The 18,650-nt window shown below is 39.2% G+C and overlaps 1 pseudogene; it reads left to right on the forward strand.

Moving 5' to 3' along the window:
* Positions 1–1,264: 1,264 nt before the first annotated feature.
* On the forward strand, positions 1,265–17,609 carry LOC130038109 (acyl-CoA wax alcohol acyltransferase 2-like; annotated as a pseudogene).
* The last annotated feature ends 1,041 nt before the right edge of the window (positions 17,610–18,650 follow it).

The raw sequence follows: 18,650 nt of genomic DNA on the forward strand, positions 1-18,650 counted from the left end.
ATGTTTCTTTTTCTAGGTAATTTAAATTTATACTTGAATAAATAAATAAAGGAGGGTATTCATGGAAGAGATTGGGCAATAAATGGTCAGATTAGGATGAGGGAAAAATAAAGCTTTCAAATAAAGCTGTCAGTGGTTAAATGTGATAGTGACTGAGAGGCACAGGACTTAAACTCAGTAAGATTGAATTAATAAATAAGTGAATGAATGGGAAAGGGAAGAAAAAGGAGACTAGAGAAGCAGGGAGGGAGCAAAATGTGTACAACATTGTAAACCATGAGAAAAAGTCATTTCCCCCTTAAGAATATTATGGAAACATGATAGGACTAGGTACAAGGCTGTAGTCCAGATTCTTGTTTTTAAGAGATTACTGTAGAACTCTCCTAAGTGCCAATTTCCTTTAAATCTGAAACATTCTAAAAAACATTGCAGAAAGACATTGAAAAAATTTCCTAGCATTATCTGGTTCTATATAAACAAACTGTTTCTAGTAGAAACAAAGTGCATTTTTTATTTATAGGAAAAATAATAAAAATGAATTGTTTTAATAGTAAATTATTTAAATAATTTGTTTATTAACCATATGGGGCCTTCAGTCCCTGATACCCCATATGGTCTCCTGAGCACAGCCACGTATGGCCGGGTGGGGGTGGGCAGAAAACCCAGTCAGGATTTGCTCAAATTTTTTGATCAGCTCTCAATATTAAATTCAGCTTGTTTGGTCAACTTGATGTATAGTAAGTTTTGTGGAAGGTATTTCTCAAAGTTGTTACCTGTTATCTGTATCTAATAGATTTATTTATAGATACATCCAACCTGGGCTGGAGCAATAGCACAGCGGGTAGGGCATTTGCCATGTACACGGAGACCAGGGTTCGATTCCTACATCCCTCTCGGAGAGCCTGGCAAGCTACCGAGAGTATCCCGACTGCATGGCAGAGTCTGGCAAGCTCCCCGTGGCATATTCGATATGCCAAAAACAGTAACAACAAGTCTCACAATGGAGACGTTACTGGTGCCCACTCGAACAAATCGATGATCAACAGGAGGACAATGCTATAGTGCTACTGTAGCTCTCTATGTAGCACATTGATTCCATAAAGAGGCTTTTGCAATAATCCAGCTTAAAATGGTGGTGTACTTGGAATAGACCATAGTGATTGAAAGAATAGAAGAGAAAGAGTAAAGAGAGTTGGATTATTAGGATTTGATGCTAAATTGTGAGTGATGGGTGGAGGGCATGCTGAGAGTTAAGAATCTCAGTATGGGCCTGCAGAGAGGCATGTGGGAAGCAAAGAGTAAAGGTGGTAAGTGTCTGGAAGAGGGATGAGTACAGGGAAAGAACTACCCTAGAAAGTCTGTAATTAGAATTTAACTCTGTGTTGTACAGAAAAGTCATTGGGAGTAAGCAGAAGGGCTGCAGGCCTTGACACCAAGAGATGAGGGTTTCAATATAACCCACATTGAAGAGGTGGGTTGTGTAAATGTTTTCTGGGCCCTCTTCAGCTGAGGAATTTATAAATGAAATCATATCCCTTTTGACCCACAGGGAAGATAGTAGCGCTTTCCACTTAAGCAGCTGAGAAGATGGAAGCTCAACGACTAAAAAAGGGATTTTATTCACACTTAGTGTAATATACTGATTCATCCTGTGGTTGGCCGCTGTTATGGAGTCCACATTTCCTCACGAGATGCCCATCTCCAACATTATATGGGTTTGAGCAAAGCCCAAGGGTAAAAGGGATATATTCTCTCCTCTAGACCCATGCTTCTTTTTAATTATCAAAAAAGTAAAATATTTTTATATGGAATAGAGCAAAGAACTAGAATTGCTGGTCTTTATTTCACCTTTACATCTGTTCCCAAGAGGCACCCGCTTTCAACTTAGCACTTCCTTCTGATGTTTATGTCCATGCCTAGAATATTCTATTAAAATGACTAAATATTCTTATTTTATGATTTAAAAATTTTAGACATTGTCACTGTCTTCCTTATGTGGTAGCTGAGAAATTGGCTATTAAACTCTGTCTCTCCACACCCCCGCATCCTACCCAGATTGATATAGCACAGATTTTAGTTAAATTCCTGACTGTGACTAGGAAATATTATTCACAATTGAGCTGTTTAGTGTACTAAGATTATATTTCCGTTTGCGCGCAACTTCTTGTTTTCCGTGGTATTCATAATTGCCTCATTTAAAATTTGTTCACTCATCTATTACAGGGCTTCATAAACCTTTTCCACTGGTGACCCTTTATGCCCAAGAGACACAACACAGGCAAATGCTGCCAGAAACAGCTCAGATTCATTATGCAGATGATTCGGAATTAATTTTTGGTCGCTGCATTTTCAGAAACCCTTACTGTTGCCAACATTTTTCAAACTCCCACGTTCAGTTACAGGACCCCATATGGGGTGACAACCCACAGCTTAAGAGGATAGCCTCCATTAGATATCTACACCTTATCAACCATTCATCTTCAAACTCTAGACAGACATGAAAATCTCACGATGTGCTAGCATGTAGCACTGTCATCCCATTGTTCATTGATTTGCTTGAGCAGACACCAGTAACCTCTCCATTGTGAGACTTGTTACTGTTTTTGGCATATTGAATACGCCACTCTGAACTTCCAGGCTCTGCCATGTGGGTAGGATACTCTCAGTAGCTTGCTGGGCTCTCCAAGAGAGACGGAGGAATCGAATCCCAGGTTGGCTGCGTGCAAGGCACCCTACCCGCTGTGCTATCGCCCCAGCCCTGTGCTATCCTGTGCTATCGCTGCAGCCCATATATATATATATATATATATATATATGTATGTATATATATATGTGTGTGTGTGTGTGTGTGTGTGTGTATTCCCTCTATGATTTGTTTCCTACTATCTAAACTGCATCAAAAGTGATGTGGTAATTATGGAGAATGTGTAGGGAGTGTTTTATGATTTGTATGTTTACTTATATGTGAGGCTCAGCCCGAGTGCATGGAGTGCATGAGCATGGTGGCAGTTGGGTTGTGGAGTTTTTTGCCTGCCAGAGCTAGGTCCCTTGGGACGGGGAGAAATAATGTGTCTGAAATGTTTATGTCTACCACCCTGCTTTTTATATCCCTAAGGGCATTGCTACACTCTGCTACTGTCCTATTGCATCCTCCTGGTGCCGTGTGCAGCTGTCACTGCTGGTCCCTTGAGGGACATTGAGCACACAACTTAAGAAACTGTGCAAATATTGGATTAGTATTTTACCCTACCCTAAAAGCATTTCCTAAAACATTGTGGCATAGGCTTCTTGCTTGTCTGACACTCATCACCATGGTTAATTCCTTCCTTAAATGGATCTTTACCCCTGGATCCTTTGCATTCTTCTGTCTTGGTTTAGTACTAGATTTCTTCAATCACTTCCTGAGAAAAGGACACTGAAGACAAACTATGTGAGCCTGCATGTCTCATATGGTGATCATTCTACTTTCCTACCTGATAAAAATGTGCCTGCATAATGTCTTCTGTCTAGTAAAAGTATTTGAATCTAGATTCTTTTCGGTTCAGTTTTTTTCAGAGATTAATACTCTCATTACTTAGTTATGGAAGAGAGGGTAAAAGAGAGCACTTGTTTGGCATTTTAACCGCTTAGAGGCTTCAATTAAGCCCTGTGCCTTTCCCCTGCTTTACATGATACCTGCTGACTCTTCTGAAACTTTCCTAGATTCTCCAGTGCAATCAGGATTGCTTCTTGTAGGAATTCTCTTTGGAGTCTTCAGCTTTCTTTGTTCTTTTTCATAAATGGAAGTTGCAGTGATGTACATTATATGTTGCATGTGTGGCTCACCAAACATCAAAATGTGTATATACTGCATTAATTTCATCATCAAAAGGTCAATTCTGTCCTTCAATATACATCTATGTTCTTTGTTCCAGTTTACCCATGCCTTTCATGCTTTTCTTTTGGTAACCATTAATTGGTCTTGTAGGCTAAATGTTTATTAGGGGAGGGAGAATACCTAGAAGTGCTCAGAGCTTATGTCACAGGTAGGTTCTATGCTTAGGGATCAATCCTAGAGGGGCTTGGGTGTCATATGTGGTGCCTGGGATCTAACCAGGGTCAGATGCATGAGAGACAAGTTTCTTACCTGCTTTAATATATACCTGACATCCCCTCAAAGTTCATTTTAATTTTATTTACTTAATTTGTTTGGTTTCATTTTTCTATATACCACAAATGAGTGAAAATCATATGGCATTTGTCTTTCTCTGGCTTATTAAAGTAAATCGGTTTACTTTTGTAAACTGTAAAAACAAATATATACAAATATATTTACAAATATATACTGTGAACCTCTGATTAGTCTTACCATGTCCTACCCCCTCCCCTAAAAATTTACAAACAGAAAAATGCTCCCTGGTTGCACCTGAAGCTTCTATCACATCTATCACATCCTGGATCATTCCAGTGCCACACTCCAGTGTCACTCCCTTGGGAAACACAGAAATAAACCCAATACTTTCTAGATTCATTCATGTTGCCTCAAATGGCAGGGAGTCAACTTTTCTTACACCTGCAGAGAATTTCATTGCCCATATAGATCACATTTTTATCCATTTGTTAGCCAGTGGGCACTTAAGTTATTGCCAATTCTTGGTGCTTATAAATAATGCTGTAAACGTGACAGTGCATTCTTTGAGTTAATATCTTTATTTCTCAGGTAAATACCCTAGAAGTGGAATAATTGGATCATATGGAACTTTTTTCTTTTGAAGAATATCCTTAATTGCAAACATTTACATTCTCACTGATGGTTTAAAGGGTTTTCTATCTACGTTCTTTCCGACATGATGAACTCAGACAGTCTCTCACCCTGTTCATTCCATTCTAGGCCATGGGTCCCGATGTGAAGTTCTTCAGCTGATCTTCTCGGTCCTATCTTGGCATTAAAATCACCCACAATGATCTTGTAGAAGGTGTGGTCTTCTTTATAGAACTTCTCTAGCTCCATGTAGAACTTCTCGATTTCTCTTTCATCATAATGAGATGTTGGTGCGTAGACAACGAAGATAGAAACTGCAGGCAGTAAGCCACATCTATTCAAATGTAAATGTCCGATTCGGGTTGTTAGGCATTCGAATGAATCAATGCTCTTGGCCAAGTTTGTGTTGACAAGGACACCGACGCCTCCAACACCTCTTTTATCGCATGTTCCGAGGAACAATTCTTCTCCAGTGTCGAAAACGGCATGGTGAGATTCGTGCCTTCTTGTCTCGGTCAGACCAATGATGTCATACTTGATCATTCGCGCTTGTACCATCAGGTCCTCGATGGATGCATCTGATGCTAGCGTACATGCATTGAAGGTACAGACGATCATTTTTGTCTTCCTTCGTTGTGGCAGGCTAGGTCGGCCTTGAGATTTTGTCGGTCTCTCCTTTCTCATCGTTCTCAGTGCTGCCATGTCGGTGAAGCCTTCAGGGTCAGGTGAATGAGACCAGTTGTAGTTACTGGTTTTGGCATATCGAATACACAGTGGATAACTTGCCAGGCTCTTCCGTGCGGGTGGAATACTCTCGGTAGCTTGCCAGTCTTTCCGAGAGGGATAGAGGCTTTTGGGGTGACCTCTAATCACCCTTGTAGGTGTTACCATATTTGAACCCTATCAAATATGGTACGACAATTCCAGAAGATGGGTATTTAGTGTCTTATGATGTGTCGCGAGGCCGCTTGCGGCCGCACGGGTCCGGAAAGCATCCTGGAGTGTGGCGACGGCTGGGTAGTGGAAGTAGTGTCGAGAGTGGAAGTCTGCCAGTGGGGTATTTATCTGGGTAGGGTGGGTCTCCTGTGCACAATTCGCTCCCTGGGTGGTTGATGGAAGCAGACAGGGCAGGGTAGGGTGGGGCTCCTGATTAGAATCCCTTTGTCACCTGTGGTGGTGGGAGCAAGCACAGAAGCTCTGTCCCTGGGTCCACCGAGCTTGGAGACCAAGGTCTCAGAGAGTTCCGCTTATCTTGTTCTGTGGGTCTTCAGTGTACCTAGGTCGAGAGGTCAACATGACAAATGACCTGGCACCAGAGCTGCGCAGGAGGAAGAGAGCGGCTTGGAACGCCTTCAATAACGTCGAAGAAATAGCTAAGAGGACGAAGAACCTCCGGCTCCGGGCACATCTCTTTGATTCCACTGTTCTTCCTGCATTAACATATGCCTCAGAGACCTGGGCCCTATGCAAACAAGATGAGAACGCTATTCAGGTCTCCCAAAGAAGAATAGAAAGAGCTATGCTTGGAATATCACGTTTCACTCAAATGAGAGAACGAATCCGGAGTTCTGACATCCGTAGACAATCAAGGATCAGGGACGCTGTCTCATTTGCCAAGGTGTCGAAAATCAGATGGGCTGGTCACGTAATGAGATTTAAAGATGACCGTTGGACTAGAGCTGTTACTGATTGGATTCCACGGGATGTCAAAAGACCGCGTGGCCGCCCACCTACCAGATGGTCAGACTTCTTCGTCAAGATCATGAACGATCGTTTTGAGGCCCTTCATGTTCCCGGAGCGAACAGATGCCATTGGGCTACACTAGCACGCGACAGGGACAAATGGAGACGTTACTGGGGCCCGCTCGAGCAAATCGACGACTAACGGGAAGTTAAGTGATTATTAAGTGATTAAGTTCTTTCCAATTTGCTGTTGCTATTTTTTGTCTTTTGGACAACAGCAATTCTTGTAGGCAAGAGATGCTTTCTTGTCCTTTTGAATTGAATTTCCCTAATAATAAAAGATGATCATCTTTTCTTTTTTTTTTTTTTTTTTTTTCTTTTTTATTAGTGAAACGACATGAGGTACAGTTGTAGATTTACAAATTTTTGTGCTTGGATCTCGGTCATACCCCGATCAAATACCCATCCCTCCACCAGTGCCCATTTTCCACCACCAGGATAATATCCCTCCCCCCCCATCCTCCCATCCCCCCATCCCCCCCTGCCACTGTGGCAGGGCATTCCCCCCTGTTCTCTCTTTCCTCCTGGGCGCTGTGATCAGCCAAAGAGGCATTGAGTGGCGAACATGTTCAGCCCAGTCTACTTTCAACCTGCATCTCCCCTCCTGGGAGGATCCTCCAAACACCCTCCACTTGGTGTTCCCCTTTCTATCTGAATTGTCCTTTCCCCTAGAATACCCAGCTGGCCTCTAAGTTATGGAGTAATTCTCCTGGTGTTGCTCTCAGCTATTCTTGGGTATTAATCTCATATTTTATTATTTTATATCCCCCAGATGAATGCTATCTTTCTATGTCTATCCCTCTCTTTCTGACTCATTTCGCTTAGCATGATACTTTCCATATTGTACCACTTGTATGTAAAGTTCATGACTTCATTTTTTCTAAGAGCCACATAGTACTCCATTGTGTAGATGTACCAAAGTTTCTTTAACCAGTCATCTGTTCTTGGGCACTCAGGTCTCTTCCAGTTTCTGGCTACTGTAAAGAGTGCTGCAATGAACAAACAAGTGCAGATGTCACTTCGGCTACACGTTTTTGCCTCTCTGGGATATATTCCCAAAATACTGGTTGAACTCCACAAGAAGAAAACATCCAACCCCATCAAAAAATGGGGCAATGAAATGAACAGAAACTTTCTCAAAGAAGAAATCCGAATGGCAAAAAAGCACATGAGAAAATGCTCTACATCATTAATCATCAGGGAGATGCAGATCAAAACCACAATGAGATACCATCTCACACCTCAGAGACTGGCCCACATTCAAAAGAACAAAAGCAACCGTTGCTGGCGCGGATGTGGCGAGAAAGGGACACTCCTTCACTGTTGGTGGGAATGTCCACTGGTTCAGCCCTTCTGGAAAACAGTATGGATGTTCCTCAAAAAATTAGAAATTGAGCTCCCATTTGACCCGATGATCATCTTTTCATGTACCTTTTCGTCATCTGCCTTCTTCCTTTGGAGGAGTATTTGTCCAAGGCTTCACATTTTATTTTATTATGTTGGGGGTTTTGGGCCATACCCAGCGATGCTCAGGGATTACTCCTGGACTCAGAGTTCAGGAATTACTCCTGGCAGTGCTAGGAGGACTATATGGGATGGGGATTCAACTTGGGTTGACTGCGTACAAGGTGAGTGCCCTATTAACTGTAGTATCTTTCTGTCCTGATTTTAAAAATTGGGTTGTTTACCCTTTATTATTTGATTTTACATGTTATTTACACACTTGGGTATTAATTCCTTCTCAGACACATGATGTGCACATACCCTGTCCCATTCAGTAGGAGTCTTTTTGTTTCCATCTTAGTTTCTTTCACTATGCAGAAACTTTGGGTTTTCTTATTCTTGCTTTTGTTTCCCTTGGCTCAACTGAAGTTGAGCCTCCAAACACATCTCTAAAGTTGATAACAAGCAGTTTGTCACCTATTTCATCTCCTATGTATTTTATGATTTCAGGTCAATTTTGATTTGATTTTTGTGTAGGTAGTAGCCTAGTTTCATTTATTTATATGTGGCTATCCACTTTTTCTAAAACTTTTTGAAGTGACTTATTGAAGAGTTTCCTTGCTCCACTGTAAACACTTGGCTCCTTTGTCATAAATTTATGGTGTATTTGTGGACTCTCAGTTCTATTCCATCAATTGGTTCTGTTTTCATTCCAAATACTTTGATAGTTTGATTATTATTGTATTGTAATAAATTTGGGAAGCATGATACCTCCATTTTTGTTCTTTCTTCCCTGGAGTAATTTTGATATTTCAGGTTTTTCATAGTTTTAAATATATGGCATGATTTTTTACGTTGTTGGGATTTTGATAGGAATTACACTGAATCTGTACATCGTCTTTTGCAGTATAGCAATTTAATCAATGTTAATTTTCCCATTCATGGCATAGAATATTTTCCATGGTTTTGTGACTACTGGTTTTTCCTCAATAATGTCTTGCAGATTGTGTGTAAAACTCTTCTCCAGTTCAATTTCTTCCAAGGTATTTTTAAGCACAATTGTAAATATAATAGTTTTTCTCGATTTCTATTTCTCTTAATCTATTGTTGCACATAAAAATGCAACAAACTTGTGCATTCTGTAGCCTTACAAATTTTATTTTCTTATTATTTGAAATAGTTCATACTGGAGTATTTTAGATTTTCTATAGATATTATGTCATTTGCAAATAGTGATAATTTTCTGTCTTTTTTGTGTTTTTTTATACTCCTTTCTTATTTAATTGTTCTTGTTATCACTTTCAATAACATGATGAATAGTAGTAATGAGAATGGAGATACTTTTCTCATTTCCTCTCTTAGAGGAAAAGCTGTCAGTTTGTCATGCTTGAGTATGAAGTTTGATGTGGATTTGCCGCATAAGATCTTTATTATACTGAGGTAAATTTCTTTTATACCAATTTACTAAAGATTTTAATTATGTAAAGAGATAAAATCTCTTTCTTGCATCAACTGAGAATATCATATGACTTTTTTCCATCTTTTTTGTTGATGAGTTATATCATATCTATTGATTTCTGTTAGTTTAAACTACATTTAAATATTGTAATAAATAACATTTATCATGTATGATTTTTTTACTATATTATTATATATGACTTAATGGGAATTTTGCATCTATATTTATTAGAGATATTGGTCAACAGTTTCCTTTTTGTGATATCCCATTCTGATTTTAGAATTAGAGTAATGCTGACTTCAAGTAATATGTTTGGAAGTTTACTCTCCTTTTTCAACTTAATAAAAGAGTTGGATTCACTGTGAAGCTGTCTTCATAGATTTTTAAAAATTATTTATTTATTTTTTATTAAAGAAATATAGTTTACAAAGTTATCCATAGTTGAGTTTTAGGCACGTAATATTTCAACACCAATACCACCACTAATGTTGACTCCCTACACAAGTGTTACCCTTTCTCCTCTCCAATCCCAACCCCAACCCCATCCCTGCCTCTTAACCTGATTGGCACATTACAAAATGTCAGTGGATGCACCTTACATCTCATGTTTCCAAGGATGTTGAATCTGTGTTTTGGACGTATGGTTATACCACTCACAAATATCACCAATATAACTGAAGCCCTGTTTCCTGTTCACCCATTACTTACTGTTATCTTCTTCCCCCCTGATTTCTTTCCCCTTCCTCTGTAAACACTGGGGTCAAGGGTGATCTAGACATCCCCCTTTGATTACAATATAAAAACAAATTTTAAAAGACTGTGTTCACTAGAGAATTCTACAATTTTTTCCGGAGTCTTCTGATTACTTTTTCAATGTTGTGACTTCTGATGGATCTTTTCAGATTTTTCTATTCTTCATGATTCAGTCTTGGATTATTGCACTGTTTCTAAGAAATTGCTCATTTGTTGACATATGGTTGTTTATAGTATTCTTTTGTGATTGTTTTTATTTCTATGCTCACTATTGTAACATATCCTCTTTGTTTCTGATTTTGTTTTTTTTCCTCTTTGGTGTGTCTGGCTAAAGGGTTTTTTCTCTATTACTTTCTCTGATCTGCTTTGATTTGTTCTTTTACCTTTTTAAAGAACCATATATTGATTTCATTAATCTTGTGGATTATCCTTTTGATCTCTATCTCATTAATTTGTTTAGTTTTATAATTTCCTTCCATCTTCTGAATTTTATTTTTATTTTTCTTTTATCCATTTATTTTAGTATGAACTTAGGTTTTTATTTTGTCATTAATCTTGTTTCCTGAGGTAGGTCGGTGTTGTGGTTAATTTCTCTTTCTGCATGCTTTTAGTGGACCCCATAGTTACTGATCCATTCTATCTTTATTTTCACCCATCTGCAGCTACTTTAAATAATGCAACCCTTATATCCTCATTAAGTTAACAGTTGTTAAGTAGCATGCTGCCAATTCTTTACAAATTTGTGTTTTTCCTCTTTTTTCTTTGGTTGATTTTTAGTTTCATGCCATAGTGATCTGATAAATAATGATATAATTTCAATTTTACTACATTATTGAGATTTGCTTTGTGTTTTAACATAGTCACTTCTTGAGAATGTTTTGTGAACACCTGAAAAAGAATGTGTATTCTTTTTCATCTTTTTTTGAACCAGAGGACTACATGTAGTACTGATGATTGAATCAGCAGAACTTTTATTCTAGTCTTGAGGTGGAATGCTCTATAAATATGCAGTCCATCTATTTAAGGCCAAAACATGAAATCCATTTAGTTAAAGTCTGCTTTTCTTGATAATTTTCTGCTTGGGTGATCTATATATTGCTATAAGGAGGTGTTTCTAGAATGGACTATTGAACTCCTCTACAAACATTGTATTGTTAGCAATATCTCCCTATTATTTTGTTTATGTATTTTGGTATTACTAGACATACATATATAAACAACTATTTTGTTTCCCCCCTCCCCCTTAACAATTATTTTGTAACTATGTTTTATTGATTCTTTTATCATTGCACAATGCCTATCTTTGTCCCTTGCTGTCAGTTTTTGGGTGAAAGTTTATTTTATCTGGTGTAATTTTAGCAGTTTCTGATTTCTACAATTTCAATTGTCTTGGAATACCAGTTTTTCTTTCTTAACTTTAATTCTGTTTGTCAGTATAGCCCAAGTGAGTCTTTTGTAGAGTTGAGTCTTAAATCTTTAAAACATCTGAACTCTCTATATCTTTTGATTACTGAGTTTAGTTAATTTATTACTTGCTACTGCTATTTTGTCTTTAGTTTTCTCATTCTATTTCCTTAACTTTTTCAATTTAAAAACTGATAGAAGAAATTCTTTGAACATTTCTTATAGGGAAAAAGGGAAAACAAGTTTGGACTAGTTTTGACAAAACTCTTGTGACTTTTAAATCTATGAAGGTCCCTTATTTCATTCTAGTATTTGAAAGGGAGTTTTGCAGGATATAGTACTCCTGGCTAGCAGTTTTGATCTTAAGAGTATTTTGAATATGTTATCACATTTTTCCCTGGCCTTCAAACTTTCTGCTGAGTTTCTGGTGAATATCTGATGTTATAATCTTGTTACATTTAAAAGTTAGTCCTCCTATCGCCATATTCAGTAATCTTTAGTTGTCTTTTGTAGCTTCACTACTACAAGTCTTGGTATAGTAGATCTTTTTGCATTTAAATAACCATGTGTTTTGTTTGTTGTCTTGGGGCCAGAGTAATAGTGCTGTGGTTAGGGTGTTTTCCTTGCATGTAACTGACCTGGGTTTGATACCTATTACCCCATATAGTCCCCCTAAGCAGCACCAGGAGTGATTCCTGAGTGCAGAGCCAGGAGTAAACTCTGAACTCTGCCAGTTGTGGCCCCAAAACAAAATAATATATTTCTGGTCCTTCCTCGGGTTTGGGAATATTTTTGCTCTTCTTCCTTTAAGTGCTGTTTCTTCTTTCTTCTCCCTTTTAAGATATTAATTATCCTTATGTTGCCTATACTAATTGAGTTGAATAGTCTGCGATGACAGATTACTCCTAGTGGGGTTTAGGGGACCATACTGGATGCTGGGATTTAACCTGGGTTGGCCACTTGCAAGACAAGCACCCTATCCACTGTACTACTTTCCCAGCCCAGTATTTATTTTTCTTTAGTGTTTTACCTCCCTTCCCAAATTTTTCCTCTCTTTCATTTCCTGGAATCACATAAATTACTGTTTTCAAGTTCCCTGATTTATTTCTTCATTTGGTATATTCTGTTTTAGTAGCTTTCACTAGTACGCTTGATAATCATTGAGGTCTTCACACCCTGAATCTGTTATATTCTTGTGTTTGTCGGTGACCTTAGTAGCCTCAAGAATTACTCCTGGTATGTGCTTGGGGATTGCTCCCAGCAGTACAGGAGGACCTCGCGGATTGGGCGTCAAACCTGGGTCTTCTACCTTCTTGAGTTTTCATCAACTTACTTGAATTCATTATAACAATTTGATCTCTTTATCGGGAAGGGAGATATAATTGTTCATGTCTGGTTTGTTATATTCTGTAGTTATTCTGCCCTTGTCATATCATATTCCAAGGTATCAATTTGCCAAGTATTATATATAATTTTTTGTGCCTGCTAATTTTCCACAGGAGATGCCACTCCTATTTTGATAAAATATTTTGTGGGGTCTTCTGCTGACTTTTGTTAGGTGCTGAAGTCTGCATTTGCAGTTATTGAGTCAATATAATAGGGGACTGGAGGGTACTCAGCAGTTGGCACAAATATGATGGGCAGGAGAAGAGGCTAGTTATGTTTTTGGCACTACTTATATTCCTCCACTCTAGAGTCTTGGATCTGTGACTTTGTAATCTGCTGCCAGTACATTTATTGAGGTTATAAGCAACCTGACATGTAAGGGAGGAGGGCAATGGTCTAGAAAAGTGCTTTTCCATTGCTCTTCCATGGACCAGTGCCAGTCTGCAAGTGAAAAAAAGGTTGAAAAACACTGGTGTAAAGTACTTTTAGTGTTTTCCTGCTTGTGAATCATGTGCTGGCTATTTTACATCAGTGTCACCTGTATTAAGGGCATGTACCCCCACATGACTTTACTTTTCTCTCCCAGGGGCTCTGGTTGGGTCAGCAGGCCCAGGCCTACCATCTGTATTCCTTGATATGGGTCACAGTCTCTAGGTACTTCACTCCAGAGTTCCCACCCTGAGCTCTAAACCTCCTTCATGGCTCTTTTATTAAAGTACATATTGCTTTAGGTGCAAGCAGTAAGTTAGTCTTAACCTGAGTTGTCTGACTCATTCAGTGTCCTTTTCTTCTGGTTAATTGTCAGCGGTTACTCTTGGGAGCAAAGCAAGGACCCTTTTTTACTGTCGCCTTAGTGACAGATTCCAACTTTCTTTGGCATTAACTATTCCCTTCTCTATCTGCTTACTACTATGCAAACTTTCTGCTGATACCTTTCAGCCAATATTAGTGACCTTAATTATCTTTCTTCTGTGGAGTTACTACATCTCTTGACCATCTTAACAAACATCCTTATGTTGGGCTAGGGATGTAATTTAGTGGTAGATCACTTGCCTTGCACATGTGAGACCCCAGGTTTGATCCTTGTGAACATAAAATAAAGCATTATTATGTTAATTTTCTTGAGGCTATGCATGAAGTCAAGACATAAATTTGTATTCAATTTGTCATGTTCAGTTGAAAGTGTTTTCTGTTTTTATAAACCTCTATTTTGACCACTTTTATTTACATTTTGTTGTTATTGTTGTCATGTTTTGGGGTAACACCTTGGGTGAGCTCAGGCATTACTTATGGATCTGTGCTCAGGGATCACTCCTAGAAGTGCTCAGAGGACCACAGGTGGTACTAAACTGGGGTCAGTTCTGTGCAAGGCAACTACCTAAACCCCTCTCTAGCCCATTGACCCACTTTAAAAACACACAGGCTAATTTGGTAGCTTCACTTTTTTTGTGCATGGGATTAAACCCAGGCTCTCCCACATGCTATAGTGCTGAGCCATATTCTTGGCCTTTATTCTCAGTTTTATTTAAAAAGAAACTGAATCCAGTAATTAAGCATGTGTGAATCACTGTAGATAATTCCCAATCAACTCTTTTCTAATTATTTTAAAATTCCCCTTTTGAATGTAGCTTAACAAAACCCATACCTTGTTTTATTCCAGTTTGTACTTTGTTTTTTATTGTCTCCCTCTGTGCTCCAAACCTGGTTGAAGGTCGGTCTTCTGTTCTTCTGGTATTTTTTTGCATTGATGTCCCACATTGAAAACATGTAGAGAAAATGTGAGAGGAAAGTTCTTCCTGTCTCCATCTTTCCAGGTTCCCCAAGGACTGGTAGACAAGTCAATATGACCCACCGTTGGATCTCTGATACTGAATGTAGCCCAGATCAGGGCCTGTAAATAGAGAATTTATTGTGTGGAACATAATGGAGAGGAGAACAACTTGCCTTCTGGACCGAAAAAAGGCCTGTGGCCAGAGGTTGTGACGAAGGTGGGAACTGGGGATATTGACACATAGACCATGTGTAAAGTGAGGAAGTGTTGAGTAAGCTTGGATGAGCAAGTGTGAGACCTTGAGAGTAGAACTCATGAGGGAGTGCAAGTGTAAGGGATTGTTCGCAGCTAATTAACTCTGGGCTGGATTCCCCCGTAGGAAGCTTTGTGCTTTTTGTCAATATATATTTGGTGGTTTTCACAAAATACTGGCTTGTCACTGTGTTCCTTCTCACCTGACTGCTTTTTGATTACAAGACTCTTGAGTGAGGTGGGTATCTTGCTGGGACTGTGTAGTCAGATGACACATACTCTTTCCTCTTTTGTCCTTATAATCTAGAGAGGAACTGAACTAAGAATTTACAGATAGCCCTTCAATTTTCCATCACTGGGATAGAGACATTGAATAATGGGGTCTTTTTAAGGGGCTAGTAGGTCCAGATGAGAACTGGAGTGGGTTAACAATGTTGTTAAGTAAAGCAGAAACCTAGTCCTGTCCTAAATTAATACTGGGATGCTACAGTTCATCCTGGTTGTTACTTAACGTGCTAGAAAACAACAGGGGCCCTTCGGGGGCTAGAATTACTCCAGAGAAGACAATGAGGACAGGCAGAGCTTGAATACATTAGCTCCATTTTCAGGTGGCCAGACTTATCTGTATGAGGCATTGGTGCCTATAGAAAAGTACAGTGATTACTTCCCCATTAAGGTAAGTATACTCATATTTCCTCTAGGACCTCAGGCCTAGCCCCAACTCCAAGTGTGAGTCATTGCATCATGAAGGCCTGTGTGAATAATGTTCCCTTGAGTCATGTATTACCAACCTGTGGTGTCTGTGGCTGGACAAGTACCCCTTTTAATTTGATCCCTGACCAGAGAGGAGTCCAATTCCCTTGCTATTCTCTTTTTGACTAAATTTTCTTCCACAGCTTTTGAAGACTCGTGATCTCTCTCTCCCTCCCTTTCTCTCTCTGTCTCAGTAACAATCACATTCTGATCTTTCACCCTCATGGATTTCTGGCCCATGAATACCTTGCCAACATGAAGCCATAGACATTTCCAAGATGTTTCCTATTATCACCCCATATTGTCTCATATTGGGATCCTTTTATGATTTACTTTCCTTAGAGACTATTTTATGGCTACTGATGAGTTGGCTCCTAGGATATAAAACAAAAGGAAAAATGACTAAGTAAAAAATGTTGGAGAATGAGTAAGAGCAAGACCAGCTTTTTAAGACCTTCCCTTATATAATCCTTTTCTTATAAAGGCCAGCTTTATAAGACCTTCTCTAGTCTTATAAAGCTACCTTAAACTACTTGACTGGTATAAAGCTCTTACCAACTTTAAAAAAGTATGGAGTAAAATTTGGAGGCTTCAGAAGTGACCAGTGACATTTTGGCTTCTTTATCTACCAGGTACCTGCTGTCTGAGCCAATTCTCTATCAACTTTCTACTTACCCAGAGAGATCTAAGAAATATGTAGACTGTGTTGATTGGTGGTCTTGTTGAATGTGAATACAGTCTTCCTGGGTCCTTCACCCTGTTATTGAATAAATGACTCAGCTTTATATGCAGAGCCTTTAATATGAGTAAGAACAGTGGTAATCTCAACTGAGGCAACACATTCTAAAAGCCCATCAGTTAAGGAGGTAGGAGTTTCATGGAAAGGCTGCCTAAAAATGGAGAAAAACTCTGATCTGTGTCAAAGCAGAACTTGTGTCCAGTCTTCAAGGCATTTCTGTTTAAGAAAAAATTCTGTTCTCCTACATATTTACCAATCAATCATTTGCATCAGTACCTCTAGACATGATTACTTGGCTATAACCCCATCTCAGAGACAGTTCAAATGACATTGTGAGTTAAAGGTAGTAAAGATCATGGAATGGCTCTTCAGTCTATGTTTCATACCTGTTGAGCTCACAGGAAGACATGAGACTTACTTCACTAGTTTGTCACTACTTTGCTCCCACAGGCAGCCTGGCGTAGTCTATGGGGTTTTCATACCCAACATGGACCTAGGTCTAGGAGGTTGAGGATGCTATTATTACAGACAGATCCAGAGACCACTGACATGTGTCACTCGGAGGAATTCTTAACTTTCTGGTAGGTCCAGGATATGCTTTTCCTCTGCAGGGTGGCTCTAATACCAACCTATTCTTTGCCTATTCTTTTTGTGAGACCAGACCTCTATAATCAACACACTTTCTATCCTGGAGATTTGATCAGTTCCTTCCAGAAGTGGTTCCAAAGTATGCTATACAGCTAACCTGGTGCTTTCTATTGGAATTACTTAACTAAAACTCCCAGGGCCTTCTGCCTTATGCTTGGCCTGTAAACACAGTAGGTGAGTGATTCCTTTAACTTGCACACTCAAATCGGACAAAGGTTCCAGTCTGAGGCTGGAGAGAGTCATCAGGATGAGTGTCAGGGTAAAGTGAGGTGCGGGAGAGTTCTACCTGGATTTGAGAGTTGATGACCATCCTTAAGAGTGAGCTGTTTTGATGTTTTTCCCTTTTCATTCCTTGTCTCCTCTGGCAGTTGGGAATACTTTATCACTGCCCAAAATTCAGAACATGAGCAGGGAGATTGTGGTTAAATACCATGCAATGTATATCATTGTCCTGTGCAAACTCTTTGACCCATATAAGATTAAGTGTGGAATTTCAGAGACAAAAGAGACAGTTTGATAGACATTGCCAGCAACCTCTATGCCTAGATGGAAAATGTGAAAGTGGTGAGAGAAGACAAAATTCACCCACTGGAGCCTCCTGCGTCTGACCTGGCTTGTCGTCAGAGTAAAAAGGAGCTGGTTAATTTGGTTATTTTCTGGACCCCTCTTCACCCATCGTCTCTCTCCTCTCTTGGCTCTTCTTTGCCTTTTCCTTCAAGCTGTGAGAAAAATATGTCCAAGAGGCAGGGTTGGAGAGAGTATCTGATTTAAGTAAAACATTGGAAAGAATTAAAATCCCATCTTCTGATAGTCCCTGTGCTCCCAGTCTGTTTAGAGGTATAAAGACCCCTTCATGTAATTTTCTTTCTTTATCTCTCTAGCAGCCTCGTCTAGTGTCCAGACTCCTGCCTTGTGATGGAGTGGGCTTTGACTTCAGACTATATTATCTTCAAGTCATGTGACTTGAAGAATTATTTCTGAATATACTTCATCATCTATAAAGTGAACCTAACAATATCTCTCCTGATTACTTCAAAGGTTGATGGCAATATCAAATTATACCAAATGTGATTAAACTATGCAAAGTGGAAAACTACAAAAATTATTCTCATTTTTGTTCAAATCTTAATCTTGAGCAAACAATGACCTAAATTTAATGGTTTCTCAATGTTTAAAATTGAGAGTATCTTGTCCTTTGAAAGTTCTAGTAATGAGTACAGCTTGTTGTACTTAAGTTCATACTCTGCCCCAATGCTGCAATAAGATGGGTCGGGATCAGACTTCACTTCCTTGTGGATGGTTGAATCTCTAATATTCTTGGCTTAATGGTTGCTGGAAATGAAAGGTTACACAATTTGTCCCACAGCTACTTGGTTCATCCCTCCTGAGTGGATGCCATTTTGTTGTAATGATTAACTCATGTCAACTTTGTCAATCTTTTCTATCAGATCACAGCGTGATCTGCTGCCTCTGCCCTGGATTCCTGCTTTATGACATGGTACACAGCAGAACAAAAAATACTTTTGCCATTCCTCTTTCTCAAATACTTCCTTGTGCT

Source organism: Sorex fumeus, unplaced genomic scaffold (genome assembly GCF_029834395.1).
Source record: "Sorex fumeus unplaced genomic scaffold, SorFum_2.1 ptg000073l, whole genome shotgun sequence".
Lineage (NCBI taxonomy): Eukaryota > Metazoa > Chordata > Mammalia > Eulipotyphla > Soricidae > Sorex > Sorex fumeus.